Raw genomic sequence first — 23,473 nt, 5'->3', positions numbered from 1 at the left:
GACCCTATCCCCAAATGCATCCAGCACCTTGGATAGCTTCTTCAGACTTCTGGCTCGTTGTAGCTAAAACCCAGAATGGAGTCTCTGTCCCACCGAAACTGGAGACACAAACCTCCTCTGCCTTGGAGTAGTGCCAGGAGGCTGGGTGTAGCTGACATTTAAAGTTCCCACAATGCCCCCAGCATGGTGGCATTTCAGGATGTTGTGGGAAATTAAAATGGTGGCTAAGTTGACAAGGCCAAGAAAAGGGCAGTCCAGGGCAGGCATCAAAAGTGGGGCTTCTGGGTCCCTGGCAGCTGTGGAAGGGTGCTAGGTGTGATGGCAGCCCTGCATATATGCCAAATGATATGCTAAAGGTAGAGGGAAGTGGACTCATGACGTTGAAGCAGTGCCAGCTCCAGGTTTTGGAGGTCTCTTGGGCAAGACACCCCCAATGGCCCCTCTTCCTGATTGAACCCCCCTTCTTACTGCCATGGTCACCAGCTGCTCTTGCATCTCCTCCTCTTTCTCATCATTGCTATCGCTTGCTTGAGAGGCGGAGAGCCAGGGAGCAAGGAGGCCATGGCATCTGCTGCTGCTGCTACTCACCACCACTATTGTCTGGGCCAGAGCGAGAGATGGGAACAAGCTGGTTGCAAAGCTCAGGTCGGGGAGCACCTCCAAGGGGCTGTTGCCAGGGGGCCCCTGCTGGGGTGTGGGCCTTCCGCCCGTGCCTGACCTTGCTGACACTTGACGTGGGCTCTGCACAGAACGTTCCCTTTCTACATTATTGCAAATGTAGCCTAAAGCAGCAGCAGATGATGATACTCATCAGACCATTGTGTGAAAACAAAACGAAACAAAAAAATACTTCATTAGTTCAGAACATAAAAGTTGCTCCTTGCCCTTATAGAAAGGGGGTGGGGGAAGAAAAGAAAGATCTTCACAATTAACAGCAGAATCTCAAGAATCGCTCGTTTGCAGTGCTATATTTTAAACTCTGGCTTGACGTTTCAGTGATATGTCTGCTGAATATTAACGAACACACAAAGATCCCAGTGCTGCTGCCTAAAAAACTATTGCTTTCTTTCCCTGTTACGTGCAGTGACTTATTTTTTTGTTGAGAAGTAGCAGGTGCTCCTTTCCTGGCAATTTCAACAGAAGGAGACCAAGAACTGCGTCAATGAAATCGGGTAAACCTCCTGCACATAGGTGAGTAACGGAAGAAGAATGTTAGTGTGTGTGTGTGTGTGTGTGTGTGTGTGAGAGAGAGAGAGAGAGAGAGAGAGAATTTGTGTGTGATTTAACTGCTCTTATTAGTTAGTAGTTTCATCAGTCCAGCACTTTTCTCCATTTCTTCATAGGACTGCCATTCAATTCAATAATTTTTAGTTAGGTTTCATAGTATCATAGAATCATAGGGTTGGAAGGGGCCTACAAGACCATTGAGTCCAACCCCCTGCTCAGTGCAGGAAGCCTGATTCCCAGGTGGTCTCCCATCCAAGTACTAACCAGGGTTGACCCTGCTTAGCTTCCAAGATCGGGCGCATCCAGCCCTTTGCTTGTTAACTCAGCTGTACCCAAATTGGTGCCCTCCAAATATGTTGGGCTACAGTTCCTATCATTCTGCAGCTAGTACAGCCACGAGCATGGAGGCCACCTGGCCATGCTGCCTGGTGATGATGGGAGTTGTAGTCCTGAGTTAAATCATCTGCCTTAGAACTGAATAAATTTAAATTGATCTACATAGTGCTAAAACTTTAAGATAGGTGCTTTTTGATATTGCAGAAAGCCGAAGGCAGCTTACAATTTAAGAAACAAAAATGACCAGCCATTGTTAGAAGGAAGGGTCATTTTTTCCTAAATTTCTTTTATTGTTTCCACTGTTATAACAGACCAGAACAAAAATAGCATTAAAGAATACAGATGTGTCCTTGGTCGATAGCAAGATTTACTGTCTCAGTCCAGGTTGGGGGTCAAATGTACCCAAACAGAGCCATAAAAATAAGACACCTGGGAAGAGTGTTAAGCCTATTAACACATTTCACAACTGGATGAGTTGGAGAGAAAGTTTTAATTTTTGCTAATCGCCCAGAGAGCTTCAGCTATTGGGCAGTATAGAAATGAAATAAATAAAATTTAAAAAATGGTTACATGAAGCACATGGTTGCTGTGATTTTCTGTCGTTGCTTCAACCACAGAAATGACACCTGCCTCTTTTTTGGTGTCAGCATTGGCAAGGGCTTCCTTTTATGATGCTGCCTGTCTTGACATCCCATGCAAGCTAGCTATCTTTCTAGACTCACTCAACCCAAGGTTTCATCAACTCTACTCCCAAGTCTGCTAGGAAGAGACATCGTTTAGGATGTTTACTCCAGCATGGGGTTTTCAGCTTCCAAATAATCAGTGCCAGCTCCAGGTTTTTGAGAGCCCTTGGCCAAGTCACTTTCCATGAGCCCCCTCATTCAGTGCATCTGCCTTCTCACCACCTTTGTCACCAGCTGCTATTGCTCCTCATCCTCATTTCTCATCATTGCTACCCTTGCTTGTTTGACAGGCAGAGAGCCAATGAGCAAGTCAGCAGTTAGCATCACCTGCTCTTCCTTCTCACCACCTCCATTGTCTGGGCCAAAGCAAGAAGCAGGTGAACAAGCTGGTTGCAATGTGAAGAGGAAGACCAACTCTGGGGAAGCTCTTGTCAGTGGGCCCCTGCTGGAGTGTGGGCCCTTGGCAGGTGCCCAACCATGCCTACCCTTGACACTGGCCCTGCAAACAGTATAAGCTTTTAAACAGGCAATGTGTACTGCAGGGGTCTCCAAGGTGGTGTCCTGTCCTGCTCCAGGCAATCTGCTCCTCCTGATTTTTATTTTATTTTTAGAATTTTTAACTAAAACATTTTTTAAACAACCAGGAGATTGACATGCTGCAAAGTGCTGGCCTCAAGCACTAGATTTATTTCCAAAAATATCTCTGGTCCCTACGCGGGCCCCAGAGGGATTCTTAGAAAGTAAAAATGGGGGTGTGGGTGGCGGCATGCAGCCCAGCACTTCAGTGCAAAGCATGCCCAGCTGCCCCCGCAAAGAAGAAAGGAATCTGAGGGTGTTAGGGAGTGCCCAGAGCAATATGGTTTGGCGTATGGGGTTCAGACTCCACTTCTGCCTCGTTCTCAGTTTCTTGGACAAGTTACTTGTCTCCAGTGGAATCTGGTGGCTCCGGTTTTGGTGGGGCTGTGAATCCATTCTGGGTTTTAGTCAGAACCAGCCAGAACTCTAAAGGAGCTATCCAAGGTGCTGAGCCTATTTGGGGGATAGGGTGACAATGGATGTACCTTTGCACCTATTTTGGACCGAGACCGAAGATCAGATGGGAAAACATAAGGGTATTTTTCATTCAGGGTGTCAGAGTGGTGTTTTTTTTCTGGATTTTGAAGTCAATTTTTTATTTTATAGATCAGACTACATACAAGAGCCTCTTTTGAGCCCCTGATTTATATACATCAGAATCATGTCTCTTTACTATTTTTTCCTCTGCCATACAATTGACTTATTTTTCATCATGCACAGAGCTGGTTCATCTATGGGATGCTCAGTGAAATTCCCTCCAGTTCCATTCTTCAGCAAGATTGTCAGCCTGGTTCTGCCAGTGGAATCTTGATTACTGACAATGAGAAAAGGGAAGAAGTCATCAGCTTGACACAATAGGGGGAGATGCAAACACAGAAGTCAAAGTCCAGCTTGACCGTGACTTTGGCGGGGGGACCTCATCCAAGGAAGGGGAGTGGGACCCTACAGAGACTTCCAGCACAACTGGGGACCCTGAAGAACCTGCTGTCACAGTCAAGCAGCCTAAGTTAGCCAGCCCGATGACCCCACACACTTCACTTGGGCTCCCACATCAACCCCAGACTCTCCTGTTTTACCCCCATTTCACCAAGAGCAGAGGTGGTGTCATTCCCAGCAAGATGTCCAAGCTGGCAGAGAAATGCTTGTCTGGCTGGATTTTCAGGGGTCCACTCAGGAGCAAGGAGAGGCCAGGGAAGGACCAGGTGTGCATTAGGGCCCAGCAGAAGAACAGGAAGGAGGATTTAAGGATATAAATCTCCCAGTCCCTCCTCCTATCATTTCCATCCTAGGGTACTGTCAAGGCCCTGCACTGCCTCATTGTGGTTTGGGTTGCAGGATTCTACTATGGGTCAGATATTGAGCAAGTTTCAGCACTATGGAAAGCTCTGAGTGGTGCTAGCCCTAGAGGCAACAAGAGGCAGAGCAAGACTGAGCCTTCAATAAGGGTTTGGGTGCATTTAGGCTAGTTGGCCCCACCTCCACACTCACTGAAGCTCTGTGTCTTAATGGGGCCTGGTCTGTTTTAGCAACCTCAAACTGTGATGACATAGGAGTGGCTGTGGCAGGCTAGTGTTCTCATGACCAAAGTCCTCAGAGTCCAAAGACAGCAATGCAATCTCCTCTGGACACAGGGGAGCTGACCTCTGGAGGCTTTCTGAGGAACTGGATCCTGGAGTGGTAGATGCCTCATGGTGACTTCCTGTGACTGAATCCTCTTCCTGACCCATTAATTCCAGAGCCTCTTCTTCCAAGGACAAAGGGTGGGTCCTTCTTCCAAATACACGGGGCCAGGGTCCTGGTTCATGACACCCCTGTGCCTTTGCTGGCAAAACTGCTTCTTATCAGGCTTCTGGCCTACTGGGACAATAGAGCGAAAGGCCAGAATATCCAATAACTCCAGCACCTCTGGACTAGGGATGTCAGAGAATTTCTCCACGAATCTCGGGGAGGCTGAATGCCAAAGCATTCGGCCCCCCGAAATTGGTGGAGAAACGGTCCCCCCCCCCCCCGGGATGGGACTTACCTTGCGTGAATGTCCCTGGCACTGGCGGCTCCCGTCAGCGGTTTGGCGGCGGTTCAGCAGCGGCGGCAGCCAGTCTTCCGACCGGCTGCCGCCGCCGCCATTTCACTGTAAAACAACAACAACAACAACAAATGTGGTAGGCTACATAAAGATTTACGTAGCCTATCACGGCTAGATTTTAAAAAAACACCGTGATAGGCTACGTAAATCCTTACGTAGCCTATCACGGCTGACTTTGGGGGGGGGGGGAAACGCGTACGCAAATGGCGGCGCCCATGGGCGCCGCCATTTGCATTCCTTATTTGGGCATGTGTAGTCTACATAAACATTTACGTAGACTATGGTGAAAATAAGGGCAACGCAAATAGTGTTGCCCTTATTTTCGCCATAGTCTAGATAAATGTTTACGTAGACTACATGTGCCCAAATAAGGAATGCAAATGGCGGCGCCCATGGGCGCCGCCATTTGCGTACGCACTTTTTTCCCCCCAAAGTCAGCCATGATAGGCCACGTAAGGATTTACGTAGCCTATCGTGGCTGAATGCAGGGACGCAAACGGGGGGAAATGGGACTACAGGGATGCAAACGGGGGGGGGGAACGCGTACGCAAATGGCGGCGCCCATGGGCGCCGCCATTTGCGTACGCACTTTTTTCCCCCCAAAGTCAGCCGTGATAGGCTACGTAAGGATTTACGTAGCCTATCATGGCTGACTGCAGGAATGCAAACAGCGGCGGCCACAGCCGCTGCTATTTGCGTCCCGGCAGAAGATGAGATTCGCGGCTGGAGGGATGGGGCGCCTTCCCCCTGGCCAGAATTTTGGCCGGAGGGACGAGGCGCCTCCCCCCCGGCCAGAATTTTGGCGGGGAGGGATGGGGTGCCTCCCCCCGCCCAGAATTTCGGGGGGAGGGACGGAGCGCCTCCCCCCCACCGCGAAGCAAGCTGCGGGATAGGGTAAGGGACTTTCATCCATCCCTACTCTGGACAGGCTAAGCATTGAGATCCAGGCTGTGTTCAGATGTAACACTAAAGAATGGTTTGGTGCTATGTGAATAAGCCTCAATGTCATTTCTACTACCCTAGTGGGACCAGCGCTGAACTGCATGAGTCTTCAGAGGAAGACGAGGATCCTATTGCTGAATCTAGTGCTGAGGAAGTTCCAGGGGAGTCAACAGACACCACTAATCCTACTGAGCCCACAACCTGGGAAGATAACCTGCCTGAAGAGGCCACAGGTTGGCTTAAGAAGTATGAATATTCCCTGACTGGTCTCCTTCCCTTGCTCCAGACCCACCCAGATTGCACCCTGGAACCCAGAAGAAGTGGCCCACCCAACTACAAGCTCAGAGCTGGAGGCACAGTGCCCATTTGGGAGCATGAGATCATCTCTTCCAGGAGGGCCTAGATGACATGCCAAGAAAGGGTAAAGCAGCAACACCAACTATAAAGCTCAGCTGAAGGTCCCTGCAACTCCTTATTGGACAGCTCCCCTGCAAATCTGAATCTTCTGATCTGGACAGATCCTGGTAAGGTAGGATTTTGTTCCACATGATAAGGACAGGATGGTCCGGTATGTACACTACTCTCTCCTCTCCTGCTGCCTCTGTATGGAGCAGATTGGAAACATTATTCCATTTTCAACTTACTGTAGTTTGTCATTATTGGGATGAACTGTGATTAGTTTTAAATATAGTCTTTCCAAGCAAGCCACCTTCAGACCACGGTGTACATTCCTGGCTTGTTCAGATAAACCATAGTTAAAACCACAGTTCCCAGTCCAGACGTTACAATGAACTGCGGTTAGTTGAAATAGAAAAAATATTTCCAATCTGTTCCTAGTGGCCAAAATAAGAGAGGGGCAGCAGGAGTAGGCCTGTGTATGTAACCCCAGCTCACTCAGTCTCCCCCCATCCACCCCGCCTTTGGTAGAAGTGTAATACATCATGCCTTTTAAAGTTGCTACTACACATCAAAGGATTATAAAGAAGAAAAGGAAGAAATGGAGAGGGCATACAATCGACCCCTCTCCTACCGTGCTCATCAGTCTTCCTATGCCCCCGTGGGCTGTGTTGCTTCTTATACCTCATCAAACTGGATGAGCTTTCAAACTTAGCAATTGGGACATGTTATGTCATACTGGGAGACTTGACAGTTGCAAGTCCTTCCCTAAGATGGGCTCCTCTTTCCCCCTTCTATCACTTCCATTGACTTGACTGGGATGATTCTGCCTTACTTCACTGAAAGACTTTTAAAATCCTACTCCTTGCTGTTAGTATTGATCTAGCTTTGTCCCCTTAATGGGCTTTCCTCCGTTCCCCATCTGACTTATAGCATGATTGGGTCATATGTTGGCTTTCTTCCGGATTCTGTGTTTTTGTCTAGACTGGTGAAGGTGAATACAGCCTTGTCTCAGTTTGGTGCATAATGAAAACCATCAGATTTTCCATGTCCGAGTTTGGTGCATAGTAAAACCACCAGATTACCATGTTTGAGTGGCTCTCAAACCACAGAGAACATAAAATAAGGAGAACATCCCCAGCTGTGGTAATATCATGCTGTCTAGTTTTACTGTTTGGGCTGGATAAATATGGAAAAAGCAAAAGCAACCAACGTAATTGGTAGATCTTTGCAGAGATGGCAGTGGTGAGGTTCGATTAAGCTGCAGATGCAATCTCAGTGTTGCCATACTGAGCAGCTACAAATGAAACAAAACTTTTTTCTTTCTGAGCCTCTGCAACTTGGCAAAAAACAGCTATATCAGTAATTGTCACTATTACCTCCTTCCAACATTACATTTCCAACATGGGAATTAAGCCTTGGTGCCAATTGGATGCAGCCCCTGAAGCAACTTTTCTTGAATCAAGTTTAGGATATCAACACATTTAAAAATATTTTTAACCCCCCCTCCCCATACAACAATACAAGAATAACAACAGCAACAACAACCTAAATGGCAGCATACTAAAACAGACCACCCAAAAATAAAAGCAGCATGTAAAAGATCAGAAACAGTTATTTAAAATGCCTGAGTGAATAAAAATAAAACGTTTTTGCCTGGTGCCCAAAGGACAACACTGTTCGTTCCAGGCAGGCCTCCGTGTTGAATGTATTCCATAGCTGGGGGTGCCGCAGCCAAAAAAACCCCTGTCCCTTGTTGATGCCAGCCTCACCTCTAATGGTGGAGGTCCTCGGAGAAGGTTATTGATAGCCTTTACATTTGGGCAGGTTGATATGGAGGTTGGTGTTACTTCATGTAGCCAGGTTCCAAGTGACCTGTTCTGTGGTTGCTTGGGGGTCATAGGAGAAACTAAGGTCATCTGACAGGGTCACATCTGAGCAAGTAGATCCAATCTATGTGAAACGGTCAGTTCAAGGGAGCTGAGGTTGAGTCAGGGAGGTAGAGTCCAGTCAAGCTAAGTGCATCAGGCATAGCAAGCTAGGTAAAGGCAAAAGCCCTCTTGTGTAAAGGGCAGCTGCAACAGGACCATGGATAGCTCCAGGTGAGATTTACTGGTTGGAGCACTCTCCTACTAGAAACATAGGATGTTGTCTCAGCAGCAAGGTGGAGCCAACTGAAGCCTTATGTAGGCAGCCACAATCTGTAGTGTGGTTAATTCCACTCCCTCTTGAGTTGCTGGCTCAACTGTTGAAGGGCCCTCCCCTGATTCTACAGCCTCAGACTTCTGCGAGGCTGGGGAGATGGAGGTTCTGCTGGGGGTTCCTCTGACTCTGACATGATGGCAAGGACATGTCTTCTGGCTGAAGGGGTCCTGAATCCAGGACTGACTGTGTGACCCAAAGCTGCCTGATCTAGGGTGATCAGCCCAATCAGACCAGGGATCAGCCCAATCAGACCAATTCCAAAAGAATTGGAGTAATGAGGCTGCCCACAAGAGCTCTTCTAATCTTAAGCTGATTTTTTAACTCACAAAGACTGCATATAGAAATTGTATGCAAACCAATGCAGACATGAAAATTTGTCCCTGTCTTATCATAATAATCTAATCAGAGCAAAGAAAAGAGCCTTCAGTGTGGTGGCCCCCTTCCTATGCAATTTCCTGCCTTTGGAGGTCAGGCAGGCACCAACGTTGTGTTGCTTCCAGCACCCCCTGAAGACATTGTTATTTTGGGAGGCCTTCCTTGAGTGGCCAGCCATGGTTTATCAAAACTCTGTCAGAACTCTGTTTCTTTTAAAGAATATTAATTATTTTAACATGGTGTTTTTATTCTTTTATGCTGTCTGCTGTTCACTGCTCTGAGACCTTTGGATGTGGAGTGATATACAAATATTGTCAATAAATAAATAATAATAAATACTCACCACTCACTACAATGGGAGGCCAAACCCCATTCAGTGAGACTGTGCTCCAGAGATTGTTGGGTCCCAAGGTACACACCTTTCTGATGTTCTGGGCACTCCGACTGGGACTTTTGTTACACCTACTTTATATACATTTTCCCGAGTACTGATTCAGTGTGCAGATGCTTTCTCTTATTGTCCTGCCCTTTATACAATGACCAACAAGTCAGTAACAGTCTTATTGCTGATGGGGCAAGGTCCCTGGGTAAATAGGCCACAAGCTGTTTCCACAGGATGTTGTATGCTATTTTGAGTTGTTATTCCACAGGATTTTGTAGCTGCTAACACTACAGTTAGTCACTCTGGACAGTCTATAAGGGCCTCTTCATCCAGTCTCCAAAAGTGTTTATGGCAGGATTCTTGGGACCCCTAATACTCTATAGCTCATGCCCTTGCTGACCATCAACACTCACACCACTGGAATGCATTCACCTACCATGTGATGCATACAATGGATACCTAAACTGTAAAGCATAACATGTGATACACAAAATGTGATGCAGAGCCGCACAACTGTCCTTTCCTTAGAAGAGAAGCTGATCCTTGTCTTCATCATAGCCCTCTCTTCTACCCTGAAAAGCAATGGAGGCTGGTTCTGACTGAAACTTGGACTGAAAATAGCCCTTATTTGGGGGCTAAGGTTCAGCACCTTGGATGGCTCCTTTAGACTTCTGGCTGGTTCTGGCTGAATCCTGGAATGGATTCACAGCACCACCAAAGTTGGAGCCACCAGCCTCCACTGCTGAAAAGGCTTAGGGTTGGGAAACATGACACCAAGCTATTTAAGGCTTAGAAGATGAGAGCTGGTTCTTTGGATTGTGCATGGAAGTGAAGTGGCAGCTGTAAAGCTCTTTTAAAACTGGTGAGGTATGATCCAAATGAGCTACACCAGTTAAAATTCTGGCAGCTGCATTCTCTGCACTAACTGGATTTCTGAATCATCTTGAAGGCAGACCTGCATCTCAATGCATTGCAGTGATCCAACCTGGATGTTCCCAGGGCCTAGGGAGCCATGGTATATGTATAGGCTCCATAATGGTCTCTACACCTAACGATAAGTGCAGCTACTTTTCGCAGCTGTTCTAACACATTTTCAACTGTGAAAAACACTTTATACAGTTGAGAATGCGGGAGAGGGGGGGCGTTGTAGCTATATAGCCTGATGCATTTGAGATCTACTGGCTTGCATCGTGATGCTGTTGAGATGGAACATATGTGCTACAGAAGGACAGGAGGACACACTCACTTACTCAGCTGTCCCCAACCTGCTGCCCTCCAGATGTGTTTGAATACAATTCCCAGCATGTCCAAGCCAGCCATGGGAGGGCAAGTGGAAAACCAGGGAAAGCGGGGTTGGAATGTAGTCACCTGGAAAAGGGTGGCTGGCTGGAATCCTGGGGCAGTATCCAACAGTGTCATTCTGCAAACTTGAATTGCGCTAGCGGAGCTCCACTAAATCTTTCCGTTGCACAAGTGGTTGACCATTACCCTTGTGCAAGCGATTCTGAAAGGAGTTGTACAAGCGGTTGCACAAGAGTTATTTGCAATTGGTTGCACAAGCATCATTCACAACCACACTTGCACAAACATAACTTTAGTTGGATTCTTCTCTTGCGCATAGTTTGGAACCTCGTTTCCGCCAGCGCAATATCATTTGCGCAAACAGAATGCCACAGTTGGATTCTGACCCTGAACAGGAGCACTCCACACTAATTTTGTTGCAAGTCCCACCTTTGTGTATATTATATTATATACACACACATGAATAATAAAATTACCTGTTCAATCATTTTTGCAGCTGGGCTGCACAACAAGTGAGATGCAGTATAACACCTGTAGGAACTGTTTGGGTGTATAATATAGTGCTATTCCATTACCAGTGATGGTATATATGGTCATGAATACACTAGCAAACTTTACAGTTGCTATAACTGCCACTGATTTACTATTTAGGCAGTTAGTCATGTGTTTGTTACAGCAAATGCCAGAAACTCTGTGAATGCAGATCCAAGATTTGGAGGGGGAAAATATGTTAGAAAATTCTGACATTTACTGGTAAGTCTCAAGGCTAACTGAAGGCCCTCACTAATTGACCAAATTTCATCTGCACCTTGATAATTTACCAGTAAAGTTTGGTATTTAATAATGTAATGTTTAGTAATGTTGCAACCATGGCTCGGTTGCACCTCAAGTTTCATGACAATGTAGGGAGACAGTGTGGTGTACTGGTTAGAGCAGGGTTGGGGAACCTGTGGCCTTTCAGATGTTGTGTTACTTCAACTCCCATCAGACTCAACCAGCATGGCCAGTGGTCAGGGATGATGGGAGTTGTAGTCTAACAACATCTGGAAGTTCATACATTCCCCAACTCTGGGTTAGAGTGCTGTTCATGAACTGGAGAAACACAGGTTCAGTGAGGCTCCCTGGGTGACCTTGGCCCAGTCACTATCTGTCAGCCTACTTTGCAGGGTTCTTGTGAGGATAAAATGCGTTGTCTTCAGCTCTTTGCAGGAAAGTGCAATATAAATGTGGCCATCATCAGCATCTTCATCATTTTGTATACCCCTTTTGAACATTCCAAGGGCTTCACATGCATTATCTAACTGTAATCCTTACAACAACCCTGTCAGATGGGTCACTATTATTATCCCCCATATTGCAGATTGCAGATGGCAAAGCTAAGCGCAAAGACCATCTGCTTCTGCCTTCCCCAGCCTGGTGTCCTCCAGTTTTGTTGGGCTGCAATTCCATCACAGCCATGCTGTCTGGGGATGATGCGAGTTTGTGTCCATCACATTTGGAGGGGGGAGTCTGTTCTAGTAAGTTCATGGCAGAGGTGAGATTCAAGCTGATGTTCTGATCTGTAGCTTAGTCCCATGAAGTGCTGGCTCCAGGCTTCTGAGGGCCCTTGAACAAGACACCCTCCATGGTCCCCCTCCCTCAGTGAGTCTGCCTTGTCACCACCATTGTGGCCAGCTGCACTTCCTCCTCTTCCTCATGATTGCTAAAACTTGCTTGCTTGACAGGCAGAGAGCCAGGGAGCAAGTAGGCTGCAGCATCTCCTGCTCCTCCTCCTCACCACCACCCTTGTCTGGGCCAGAGAAAGAGGCAGGTGAACAAGCAGATTGCAAAGGGGAAGAAGAGGAGGAGCAAGTCCAGGGGGCTCTTGTCAGCGGGACCCTGCTGGGGTGTGAGCCTTCAGCAAGTGCCCGAGACGCCAGCCTCGTTGAGTTCAGCAGAGCTGATATACACTCACCCGGGAGTATGACCTCTTGAATGCACTGAGGCTTACTTCTAAGAAGACATGTGTAGGATTGCACTGCTGTCCACTGATACTGCACTATACCAACTATAACATTAAGCCTGCATTCTATTTCCTATGCACTTTTGTGAAGGGGTAAAGATCTGGAAATGTAAAGTGTAATGGCAAATCAAATGGAATTCTCTTGTTGAAACCACAGAGCATGACTAAAGCAGAAGAAAATAAAATAAAAAACCCAAATAGTCCATTCAGAATGGTTATTACTAACACACACACACACACACACACACACACTTACTGAAACATCAGTCCATAGAATAAAACAAGCCATCACACCCTGATCACGCTAACAACCTGTCATTTTAACATCTAAAAGCGTCTGATGCAATTTAGCCGCTGCAGCAACAAGTACAAACAATCCAACTGTTACAAGGCGGTTAACACCAGCAAGCCAATATTCTGTTTTCAGCTGATCGTACTCAATGTGAATGCAATAAACACATCTTTCGAACACATGTATCATACAGATCCTTTTGTCAGGGAAACTGGGCTTCGGTATCCTAGTGAGTACTCTTCCTGTGGCAAACCTAAACGGATTTATTCCAAATAATTATTGGGGATTTTATAATACAACTTTTTTTTTTCAACTATAATAAAACTTTTTCTGAGTTTAAAAAAACATGGTTTGCCTCTGCATAATGTATAAAATTCAGGGAGGGCCTGTGGCATGTGGAAGGTTCAAGGTTCTATCCCTGGCATCTGCTGTTTAAAAGGATGTGTTATCAGTAGGAGATCCAAATTCCATTTTGGAGAAGCTCTTGGTGTGGTAGGCACATTCCAGTGGTGGGTAGGCCAAGGGAAAAAGGGGTGGGGCCAAATACCAACATACTTTAGCTTAAAGCTCTTCCTGCCAGTAACTAAGCCTTAGGAGAGGCATTTTGACCTTTTAGAATGGGGGTGGGGTGGGGACAAAAGCCAGTAAACTACACAATGATTGGTGGTGGGGGAAAGGGGGCATGGCCATCTGGAGGGCCAGATTGCAAGCCCGGGCAGGCCAGGTTCCCCACCCCTGGACTAGATAGACTCTATTCTGACCTGGTATAAGACAGCTCTATAGACAACAAAATACTATTGCACTCAACAGGACATATTCTTCCCAGAAAATATGCATGGGATCAGGCTGTTGAGCAATATCATTTATCTCTCAGGGTGCAATCCTATGCATGTTTAGGGAGCAATCCTATGGCCACTAGACAGAGTCTGGGGGGCCATAGGATAGTAGGATTCCTGGATCCGAAGTCAGAGACTGCACTCCGACCTTGGAGCCAGGGGTCTGAGCTGCCCTGCCCCTCGCAGCCAGCACAGAGAGACCTGCACTGGCTGCCCCTCTGAGATCGCAAAAGGGAGCTTGGAGAGGAGGGGAAAGGGGGGGGGTGCCGGTGGGCGGGGATGGGACGGGACTGGGGTGGTTGGTTATGATGTACCCTCGGGTCTCCCCAGCCTCCTCCCTCCCACTCTGATGCAGCCCAGCTAGATGGGCGAAAAAGCCCATCTAGCCAAAATACAAACTGGGAAGTGCGTAGAGGTGAAGAGACAGGCTTACAACCATCCCAATAGGATTGCGCCCTTAGGCAGAGAAAAGTCCTACTGCTCCCAGTATGGGGAATACTGGAAGTTGTAGGACTTTTGTCCATCTAAACCTGCATAAGATGGCACCTTTAAAAAAAATGTCTGCCTGCTCTTTGTTCAAAAGAGGAACACAGAAGAAGCAACAAATTGTACTCCGCACATGATGTGCAATCATGAGAAAGTTTTGTGTTGTTTTTGGTTGTTGAGGATGCGATCACTTCCCCATTTTTCACGAAGCTATCAATGTTAATTCTATTGACCTCAGCAAGTTTAGATCCACCCCAGAGAAGACTTGTATCCAAAGTCATTAGCTGAACTGAATTTTCTTCAGACATTGGCTAGGCGTGCTAAAAAATGTTATGCTGTTACTAACAGTTTATGCTTCATCTTAGCTGTGGCTATGGGAAAAGGCCCAAATTAAGAAAAGCCTGCAGAAGCATAAAATCACAGGAAAGGTCAGGTGACAATTTGAGTCTTTGTCACCCATGTGGCTCTTCATAATTCTTCATAATTAATGTCAAGTAATAATCTCAGCTGAGCAACAGCTGGTAGAAATAACTGCTTCATTCAGAAAGCACAAGAAAAGCAAGTATTCTCTATTTGGTAAACAGCTTCACTGCAGCAATATTTAGGCTGCAATCCTATACATGCTTATCTGGGGGTAAGTGCCTTACTTCTGAGTAAACATAGGATTATACTGTTAGGAATTATCTGAGTGTCTTTCAGATGGTATTATACTGTTCTAGGTTGTAGATGGTGGTCTGCACATGTTTTTGCAGTACCAGGAATGGAGTCAAAACAGGCGATTTTATTTCTCTGGGAGTTCACCATGGCAGTGGTGCAACTAAGTAATTTTAGACTCTGGACTTAATGGTCTTGGGAGCCTTCCCTTTTGGCTTGGGGTCCCCAAGTTTTGGAAGTTTTACCCCACAAACTTCTCCTAAATAGAATTCAGCCCTTGGGGTGAAAGAGGTTCCTCACCCCTGCTTTAGACAGTAATACTTATTACTTCTTTGAAAATGTGGTAAGCTTATTTTGGGGAGTGGGGCTGTAGACATCTGGCTCCCCCACCCCCAATCATACCTTAATGACACCACAACAGTGGAGGCTGGTGGCTGTGATGTCAGTGGGGATGGTGAATCTGCTCCGGGTTTCAGTCAGTACCCCTCAGAACTCTAAGGAAGCTATCCAGGCACCTTGGATAGCTCCCTTAGAGTTCTGACAGGTTCTGACTGAAACCTGGAGCAGATTCGCTACCTCCATTGACATCAGAGCCACCAGCCACCACTGCACCACAACAAGTAATGTCCCATCCCATGGTTCATCGCGTTGCAGCTGACACTAGCTTCAACACGCATCCACCGCAGACTGCTTGCATCTGGACTTGTTCTATCTATCCTGGACCCAATATTATTTAAACAAATCGCTGTCTTTTCTACCTCCTCTCCAGTAAAGGACACTGCACTACTTGCAATCAGGAAGGAATGGATGTGATTAATACATTTGATACAAAATAATACATTTGATTGCAAATTGAAACTAGTGGGATGGAATCACTGAGCAAATTCAGGGGCCGAAAAAGTGCAAATTACACAAGTTTAAGACACCCTCGAATCATTTTTATTTTCCCTGCTGGGGATGCAAGCAAGCCCTAAAAGGAACTGAGAAATTTCCCTTTAAACGATCTCTACATACTTAACATTACCTCTGTTTAATTTTTGCTGCTATAAATGTGTTTACTAAGACACTTCTTCTTCCATCTACCACTGGTGCTTACCAAGCAAGGGGAGAGAGAAGAGCTGATTCTGATAGAAGGTGGTACTCCTTGGAAATGGTTTTCAAGGCATAACAGTGGAAAATAACTCACAGGACTTCCAAGTCTATAGAGAACAACTCCAGAGGTAGAATTCATGAAGGAAAATGATAGAATAAGTCATAAGATAGTACAAGAAATTAAATATGTGGAGCAGGTTGACGAAAACAAGCCCAAAATGTGGGATGAGGATTTGAAGCGCCGGCTTATTTGTTTATGACGTGGTGTGGAAGCTCTTTTAGACTGAGGGCCAAATTCCTTTTTGGAGAAGCTGTCAGGGGCTGCATGCACAAAAAAACTGCACAGAAGTCGGTTAACCATTAAATGATTGGCAGTCAGGGGAAAAGGGGTGGGGTTATTTGGGGAACTCCCGAGTGCCAGATTGGGACCCCAGGCAGACAGAATTTTGCTCTTGGACCGCATGTTTTGCACCTCTGGTTCTATTTTTTTTTCATTTTGCAGGGGTGCATTTCCTTTTGGGAGGGAATGTCTAAGTGGCTACTCCATAGGGGAGGCACTTTGCTGGAGGTCCTCTTAAAGCTGCAGCTGGTCCTTTTTCACTTTCTCCTCCACCTTCATGCTGCTTCCTTCAGTACCTCTTCAAACCCCTCTCATAAGAGCTTAAGAACATAAGAAGAGTCCAAGGGTCCATCTAGTCCAACATTCTGTTCACACAGTGACCAACCAGCTGCCCATGGAAAACCCACAAGCAGGACATGACTGCAACAGCACCCTCCTGCCCATGTTCCCCAGCGCTGATGCACATCAGCATACTGCCTCTGATACTGGAGGTATCAGGACTAGGAGCCATTGATAGTCTTCTCCCCTCATGAATTTGTCTAATCCCCTTATAAAGCCATCCAGATTGGTGGCCACCACTATCACTACATCTTCTGGTAGTGAATACCATAGTTTAACTATACACTGTGTGAAGAAGACCTTCCTTTTTTTCTGTCCTGAATCGCCCATCAATCAGCTTCATGAGATGACCCCTTTGGGTTCTAGTATTATAAGAGGGAGAAAAAATGCTATCCACATTCCCCACACCATGCATAATTTTGTATACCTCTGTCATGTCTTCCCTCACTCACCTTTTCTCCAAGCTAAACAATCCCAGCTGATGTAATCTTTCTTCATAGGGGAATTGCTCCAGCCCCTTGATCATTTTAGTTGCCCTTTTCTGCACCTTTTCCTACTCTACAATATCTTTTTTTAGGTGTGGTGACCAGAACGGCACACTTTATTCCAAGTGTGGTTGCACCATAGATTTCTATACTGGCAGTACAGTAATGGCAGTTTTATTCTCTCCGGTTCCTTTGCCCTACCAACTCTCATTCTGAATCTGCCAGCCCTGCATTTTGGGACTGACCTCAGTTTGCCTCTCTGAGGCCTATGATTTCTGCCTTGGTAAGATCTGCAGGGTGGCCATTTCACTGGAAAGTTCCTTCTTTTCTCCTTCAGTTAGTTCCTGAGCCTGCACAGAGGTACGTTACTGCTCCTGTGTGTGTCCAGGAATTCTCTTGGTCCCTTAGTCCTGCTATAAAAGACTGTTAGCCTAATAGTTTGGGAGTCCTAGGTTAACGCTCCCTTTTGCCTCTTCATTAATCTCAAAGATTGTGTTTGGCATCAGCTCTGTTCCTACCGGGTGTGCTTAGTGCCATCTTGGCATGAATAATAAATATGCAAATATGGGGATAGACTTTAATCGTGGGCCCATCTGCTAGGATCTTTTATTATAGAGAAGTGTGAATGCAGTTGCCATGCAATAGACTCATGTACACAGAGCAACAGCAAGTTACAAGAGGAGGAAAAATATCTGTTTTATTTGTGTTGTGCATCCATCATCACCCCACCCCCACCCCAGTCGCTGATTTGAAAATTAATGCTTCAGTCATCACGAAAGAACAGCATTTGTGTGAAGAAAGGTTGCCCCACACATTAAATACTGACCTGTGGTGCTTCTCAGATGAATACATTTCCTGATTCCCCCCCAGCCACCCAGCCCACAAAATGAGGTGCACTCCCTTCACAATATACATGACCTGGGCTTCGGAGAGGATGCCTGGGTGAGGCTCAACTCTTGGAATGCCCCAGAAGCACAAATTTGCTAGAAGACTGCCACAGTCTTCTGGGCGACTATAACTGATCTGCAGACCTACATGTATGTTAGACAAAGCATGTGTTCTTGTAATTCTTGGTATCCAATTATTGTGGGTATTTCTCAAGGAACACATACCATCTGCCAAAATATACTACTGAAGCATGCAGAGATTTAGGATAAGATATAGCCCAATACACTTGGGCTATTTCGGATGTGATTCTCAAGCCATTTCTCTGTCTGTCTGTCTGACTGTCTGTCTGTCTGTCTGTCTGCCTGTTCTGTCCAGTGGAGGGTGGTGGTTCCAATTTCAGTGGGGCTGTGATTCCATTCTGGGTTCTAGTAGGAACCAGCCAGAACTCCAAAGGAGCTCTCCAAGGTGGCAAATCCATTTTGGGGATAGGTTCAGCACCTTGGCTACCTCCTTTAGAGTTCTAGCTGGTTCACCAGCCTCCACTGATTCTCTCTTTCTTTCTCCTATCCCACTAGTATTCAAAAAATATTACATTTGCTCCAAATAAGTGCATATCTTAGGGCTTTCCAGACATGGTCTGGAAAGTCATGGTCTGCTGTAGAGTTATTTCAGGGTTGTTTAACCCTCAAACCTCCCCTGCCCCCCAACTTCAGATGAAATGACAAACCAAGGCAAAATCCTGCTAGGGGTTAAATATTTAAAATGGCCACCAGCACGCACTGCAGTGTCATAGAAATCTGTGTGAGTGGTGAAATTTGGTGAGTTTTCCTAGGTTCAGCACCCTGAACTTTGTTTCTGAGCAATGTGTGCAAATTATGGTTGAATTTTTGCAAATTATGGCTGAATTTGCACAATTTGCACACATTCGGCTGTAATTTGCACAAATTTCTCTGAAATTTGCGTCAATGGCTCAGAAATTTACACAAATTGTAGAACCTTTAAAAATGTGCAAAAAAGTTCCTGAAGTTCAGGGAACAGCCCGCAGGTCAGCTCGCAAACACAAAGTGTACATGCTGTGGAACTCTGTTGAGCTCCCAAAGAACCAGATGTCCCAGTGAGAGACATCCCTACCTGAAACGCACCCTGGTTTAAATAAGCCACAGTGGGCTGCAGTGATTATGTGAACCTGTTCAATGTCAGCATCCTTGCTAATGTAAAGTCACAGTGGCTTGACCTTGTGAGACCTGCTTCCACTACAACACTGCCCACATCAGATCTCCAGAGAGCAGTACTCATTGCACCCCAAGATACTGTACAGCTCCCAGCTGAACTCTCTCATTCTATGTATCTCTGTTTCATACTCCAATTTCTGCACACTCAAACCTCAGATCATCCCCCACCCCCTCCGTAGATGGAAGGAAGATGTGTCACCTTCTCCTAGGGTCTGATGTTTTTCTTTTAGAACACTAAAGCTCACACCAACTATTTCCTGGCCATTTGACCCCATTGGGGGCTATCACACTGCCACTAACATGCTTTTGCCTGACAAAGGATATGGCCAGACCAATGTCCGTAATAGTGTGAATTCATCCTGGTAGTATAACTACATGCTGTGAGATTGGCTTTGATTATGATTCATAACAATGGGTTAATCTAGCCAATTAATTTAATAAATTAAATTAGTTGAGTCTCATAGGGTGGCCATATGTCCTATCCTACAGAGTACAGTCCTGTATTTGAATGTGTTTTCTATTTGAAGGACTGTCCAGTCCAAGTGTGGTTGAAAGATACATTACCCTAAGAAAGGAGAACAAGTGGGGGCCTTGATGCTGAAGCTGAACAAGCCCAAGTGATGGCTCAGGCTCACCCCCCCTCCCATTCTGGTACACAGCTGGGAGGAGGAATAAACCAGGATTCTGTTTTGCTTCAGCTGATTCAGGGATGACGTTTGCAGGATCCTGCTGGTCTTGAATGTTCCTCATTCGCCCATTCTGAGATGATTTCCTTTCCTCGAGAGGCAAAATGTGGTCAGGTGTCCTATCTTACAGAGGACAAACCTCTCTTTGCAGAGCTGCCAGAGGACAGCCCGCCATTTGAAGGTGTCCTCCATTAGATGGGTTGTCTGGTTTTCTATAATCAAAAGTGCGTAAAATTCCGGAAAGCAAAAAACCTAGTCCGCAAGTCTGTGGAATCTGTGCGACTTAGGAAAAGGTCTGCTGCAGAATCCATGGGTTGGGTTCATAGAAATCTGAATTCATTTGATTCCATTGCAGATTTCTCTGAAATCTTTAGACTGAGCAGGAGGCACCTAGCTCACCTGGTCATAGTCTCCCCTCACCTGGTCATGCTCTCCTCCATTCTGATGTGGGTTGTATTATTTCTGTTCAAATAATGATAATTATTTGTAAATTTGTATCTATAAATGTAAATTACCTTATGAAAATGTTAGGCAAATCACTGCCCTCTTTTGCCCATTCTTTGGGTGATGCATTTTCTCTTTTTGGAGCAATGCATAATTGGTCCACCCTATGGAGAGCCAGTGGAGTGTAGGCATTAAAATAGCAAAGTAGAACCAGGGATGGCAGGCCTGAAACAGCTGGCCCCACTTTCTGCCCCATTCGTGGCTGTTCCAGGGCCCATTTCAAGCCCTGAAACAGTTACAGTGGGGAGAGGTTTGCCATGGCAGTGGTGAGGAATCCTCCTCCTCCTCTCTCTCCCTCTCTCCCTCTCCCTCTCCCTCTCTCTCTCTCTCCAGGCTAGCATCATTCCCAGGGGTACCCTGGAAAAGAAGGATGGCAGCAACAGCTGAAGCTTAGTTCCTGCTGCAGTGTTGGCAGCTTTTTCTTTAACTTAAAGATAAAAGAGAGGGAGGGAGGAATCCCCACTGCTGCCCCAGTAACCCCCCTCCCCTCTCTTCTCACCTCTGCCCCAAATAGTGCAAAGCAATGTGTGCTGTCCACACTGGGCTCCTTCCAGCCCATTTTATTGTTCACTTCCCCCTCAAATGGGGCAAAACCCTGAATGAGACCGCAGCAGTAGGCAAAAGATTAACACCTGACCCCACCCCCTGCACCAGGGTTATGATGTGGACTCCCCCTGTGTCTGCAATTTTATTTTAAACAGCCATTCATGCCATTGATAATGGCTAAAATGGCATTGCACAGTATTTGGCCCTCAGCAGGACCAAATATCTTTCTACAGCCGTGCAAACTGCTGCCAGGAAGCAGTGAACATATCCATGGATGAATCTGGTTATATGAGGGGCAAGAGTCATAGCTCAGTTGTAGAGCAGATGCTTTGCAGGCAGAAGATCCCAGGTTCGATCCTCTGCATCTCCAGGTAGGGCTAGAAAGGAATCCTGCCTGAAGCTCTGGAGAGCCATAGCTGCCAGTCAGTGTTGACAATGTGGGCTAAATGGACCAAGGGTCTGGCTCAGTATAACACAGCTTCTCCTGTGCTTCTATGTTCCTCTCTCCAATGAAAACGATGCTGCTGGGCTAAAAGGCCTCACCTTGCAGAAGGCAGTTTCCTATGTTCCTATTTACATTAGCCCTTTATTTGAACAATGAGGACTGGGATCTTACTTTATCTTTAAGGGAATTTAGAGCCACTGCCATCAGTGTCAGCAATACTGGGCTAGATGGACCCAGGGTCTGACTCAGAACAAGGCAGCTTCCTATGTTCCTATTGAAATTAGCCCTTTATTTAAACAATGAGGACTGGGATTATTGCTGACACTTGACTGGCAGCTGCTCTAAAGTCCCTTAAAGTCCCTTAAAATCTCCCCACTTGGAGATTCCAGGGATCGAATCTGGGACCTTCTGCATGCAAAGCGGGGGCACCATGACTGAGCCACACAGATCCCTGCTACATAATTTGGGAATCACTGAATTAATGAGCAAGCATGGGCTTCGCATAGGTGCTCTTAACCACGTGCCTCCTGTGAATTTGTTTTGTTTCCAAACAGTTGATTGGGAAGTGGCTTCTATTTTTGTTTACTGTTTTGAAAATACATCTTCTAAAATGTGATTATTGCTTGAGCAGATTCTGAAGCCTCCCCCCAACCCTTTTCATGTGGCTATTCATACTAGAACTGGATAAGCTACTGACAAGCCATTCCACTGGGTTTCGCCCAGAAAACAAGGCAGGAGGTTGAGAAGGAGAAGGGGGTTTTCTTTGTATTTATTTTTTTAAATATTCCCATGACAAGCGCAGAATATATTCATAACTGGGTCAATTATTTGGGAACCAGCACATGCATGCCTGAAAGGAAAGCATGTGTGTATAAATATCCAAGTTGGCTCCCCTCCCCTCTTATTGCTGAACAGATCACCTGCTTGGGAGAGAATAAATGTGTATCCCAGTGTAAAAGGAGAAAGAGGGAGGGAGGAAGGATGGATGGAAAAAAAGTACAACTCAACCTTCCAGAACTCGCTGATTAGGCATTTTCCACATCAAATTGTCAGCATTTATTCAATTACTTCACTCATTACAAACATATTCTTCAGCTCCTAACCTAAAATCTTTCCCCTTCCTGTCGTTTCCATTAGAACTGATGTGCACCTGGCAGCAAATGGAAGTATGGATATGCAAGTGTTTTCAGGGGGTGAGGGAGTGTGCACACACACACACACACACACACAATTTGAGTGTACCCCCAATGGGCCCTTTCCCTTCTCACCACCATTATCACCAGCTCCTCCTCCTCCTCCTCCTCCTCCTTGCTATCACTTGCTTGCTTGATAGGCAGAGAACCAGGGAGCAAGTAGGCTGTGGCATCTCCTGGTTCTCCTTGTCACCACCACCATTCTCTGGGCCAAAGTGAGAGGGTGGTGAACAAGTATGTTGCGATGGGAAAGAGGAAGAGCATGTCCAGGTTGCCCCCACCCCATCCCCAGTGGGACCCTGCTGAGGGTGGGCCCTTGGCAGCTGCCCACTCATGCCCACCCTTGGCACTGGCTCTGAATATAAGATTGAGGTTTCTTATTTCCCATGGTCAACACTAGCTGGTGGCCCCAAAGTGGAGCAGAATCCTGAGAGAGGAAGGAGAGACTGTCCCTTAATAACAATCAAGGACATGCCATGTGGTAGGTCTGTGTACTTGGGAGACCCACCACAGGTGACAATGGAAGCTGCCTTAGACTGAGTCAGAATCTGGGTCCATCCAGCCCAGTACTGTCTGCACCGACTGGCAGCTTCTCTCCAGGGTTTCAGGCAGGAATTAAATAAATACATACTGTTTTAGCTCTGTGGATTGCATTATTCTGCCTTCCATTTTAAATTGATTTGTTGCTGTGAATTCCGCCCCCCACGCCTTTCTCTATTCTAAAGTGACTTGTGTCTTTATAATGAAAGAAAGCTGCCTTGAGTGCCATTTTTCAGTAGAAAGGCAGGGTATATATCAAGTTAACGTTATGGACTGTATTTTGTTGTTTTATTGTAATTTGCTTTGTTTTAATCCCTACGAGCCACCCAGAGGATGTTGGCTTTAGGGTGGCCTATAACTTATAAATTATAAATATTTATTTATAAATGTATTTATATGCTGCCTT

General features: G+C 46.1%; 1 long non-coding RNA gene across 1 annotated transcript in view; it reads left to right on the top strand.

Moving 5' to 3' along the window:
- Positions 1 to 888: 888 nt before the first annotated feature.
- The window catches only part of LOC146335640 (uncharacterized), a 36,084-nt gene continuing 13,499 nt past the window's right edge, over positions 889 to 23,473 (top strand). Inside the window, exons 1-2 of the long non-coding RNA XR_014785866.1 lie at positions 889 to 1,191; positions 5,929 to 6,376. This is a non-coding gene — a long non-coding RNA (uncharacterized LOC146335640). The remainder of the gene's footprint in view (positions 1,192 to 5,928; positions 6,377 to 23,473) is intronic.

The sequence above is a fragment of the Heloderma suspectum genome, chromosome 14 (genome assembly GCF_057233095.1).
Source record: "Heloderma suspectum isolate Gila_16-S chromosome 14, 16-S_ref, whole genome shotgun sequence".
In the NCBI taxonomy this organism is placed as follows: Eukaryota; Metazoa; Chordata; class Lepidosauria; order Squamata; family Helodermatidae; genus Heloderma; species Heloderma suspectum.
This window is presented reverse-complemented; position numbering and strand designations above follow the sequence as displayed.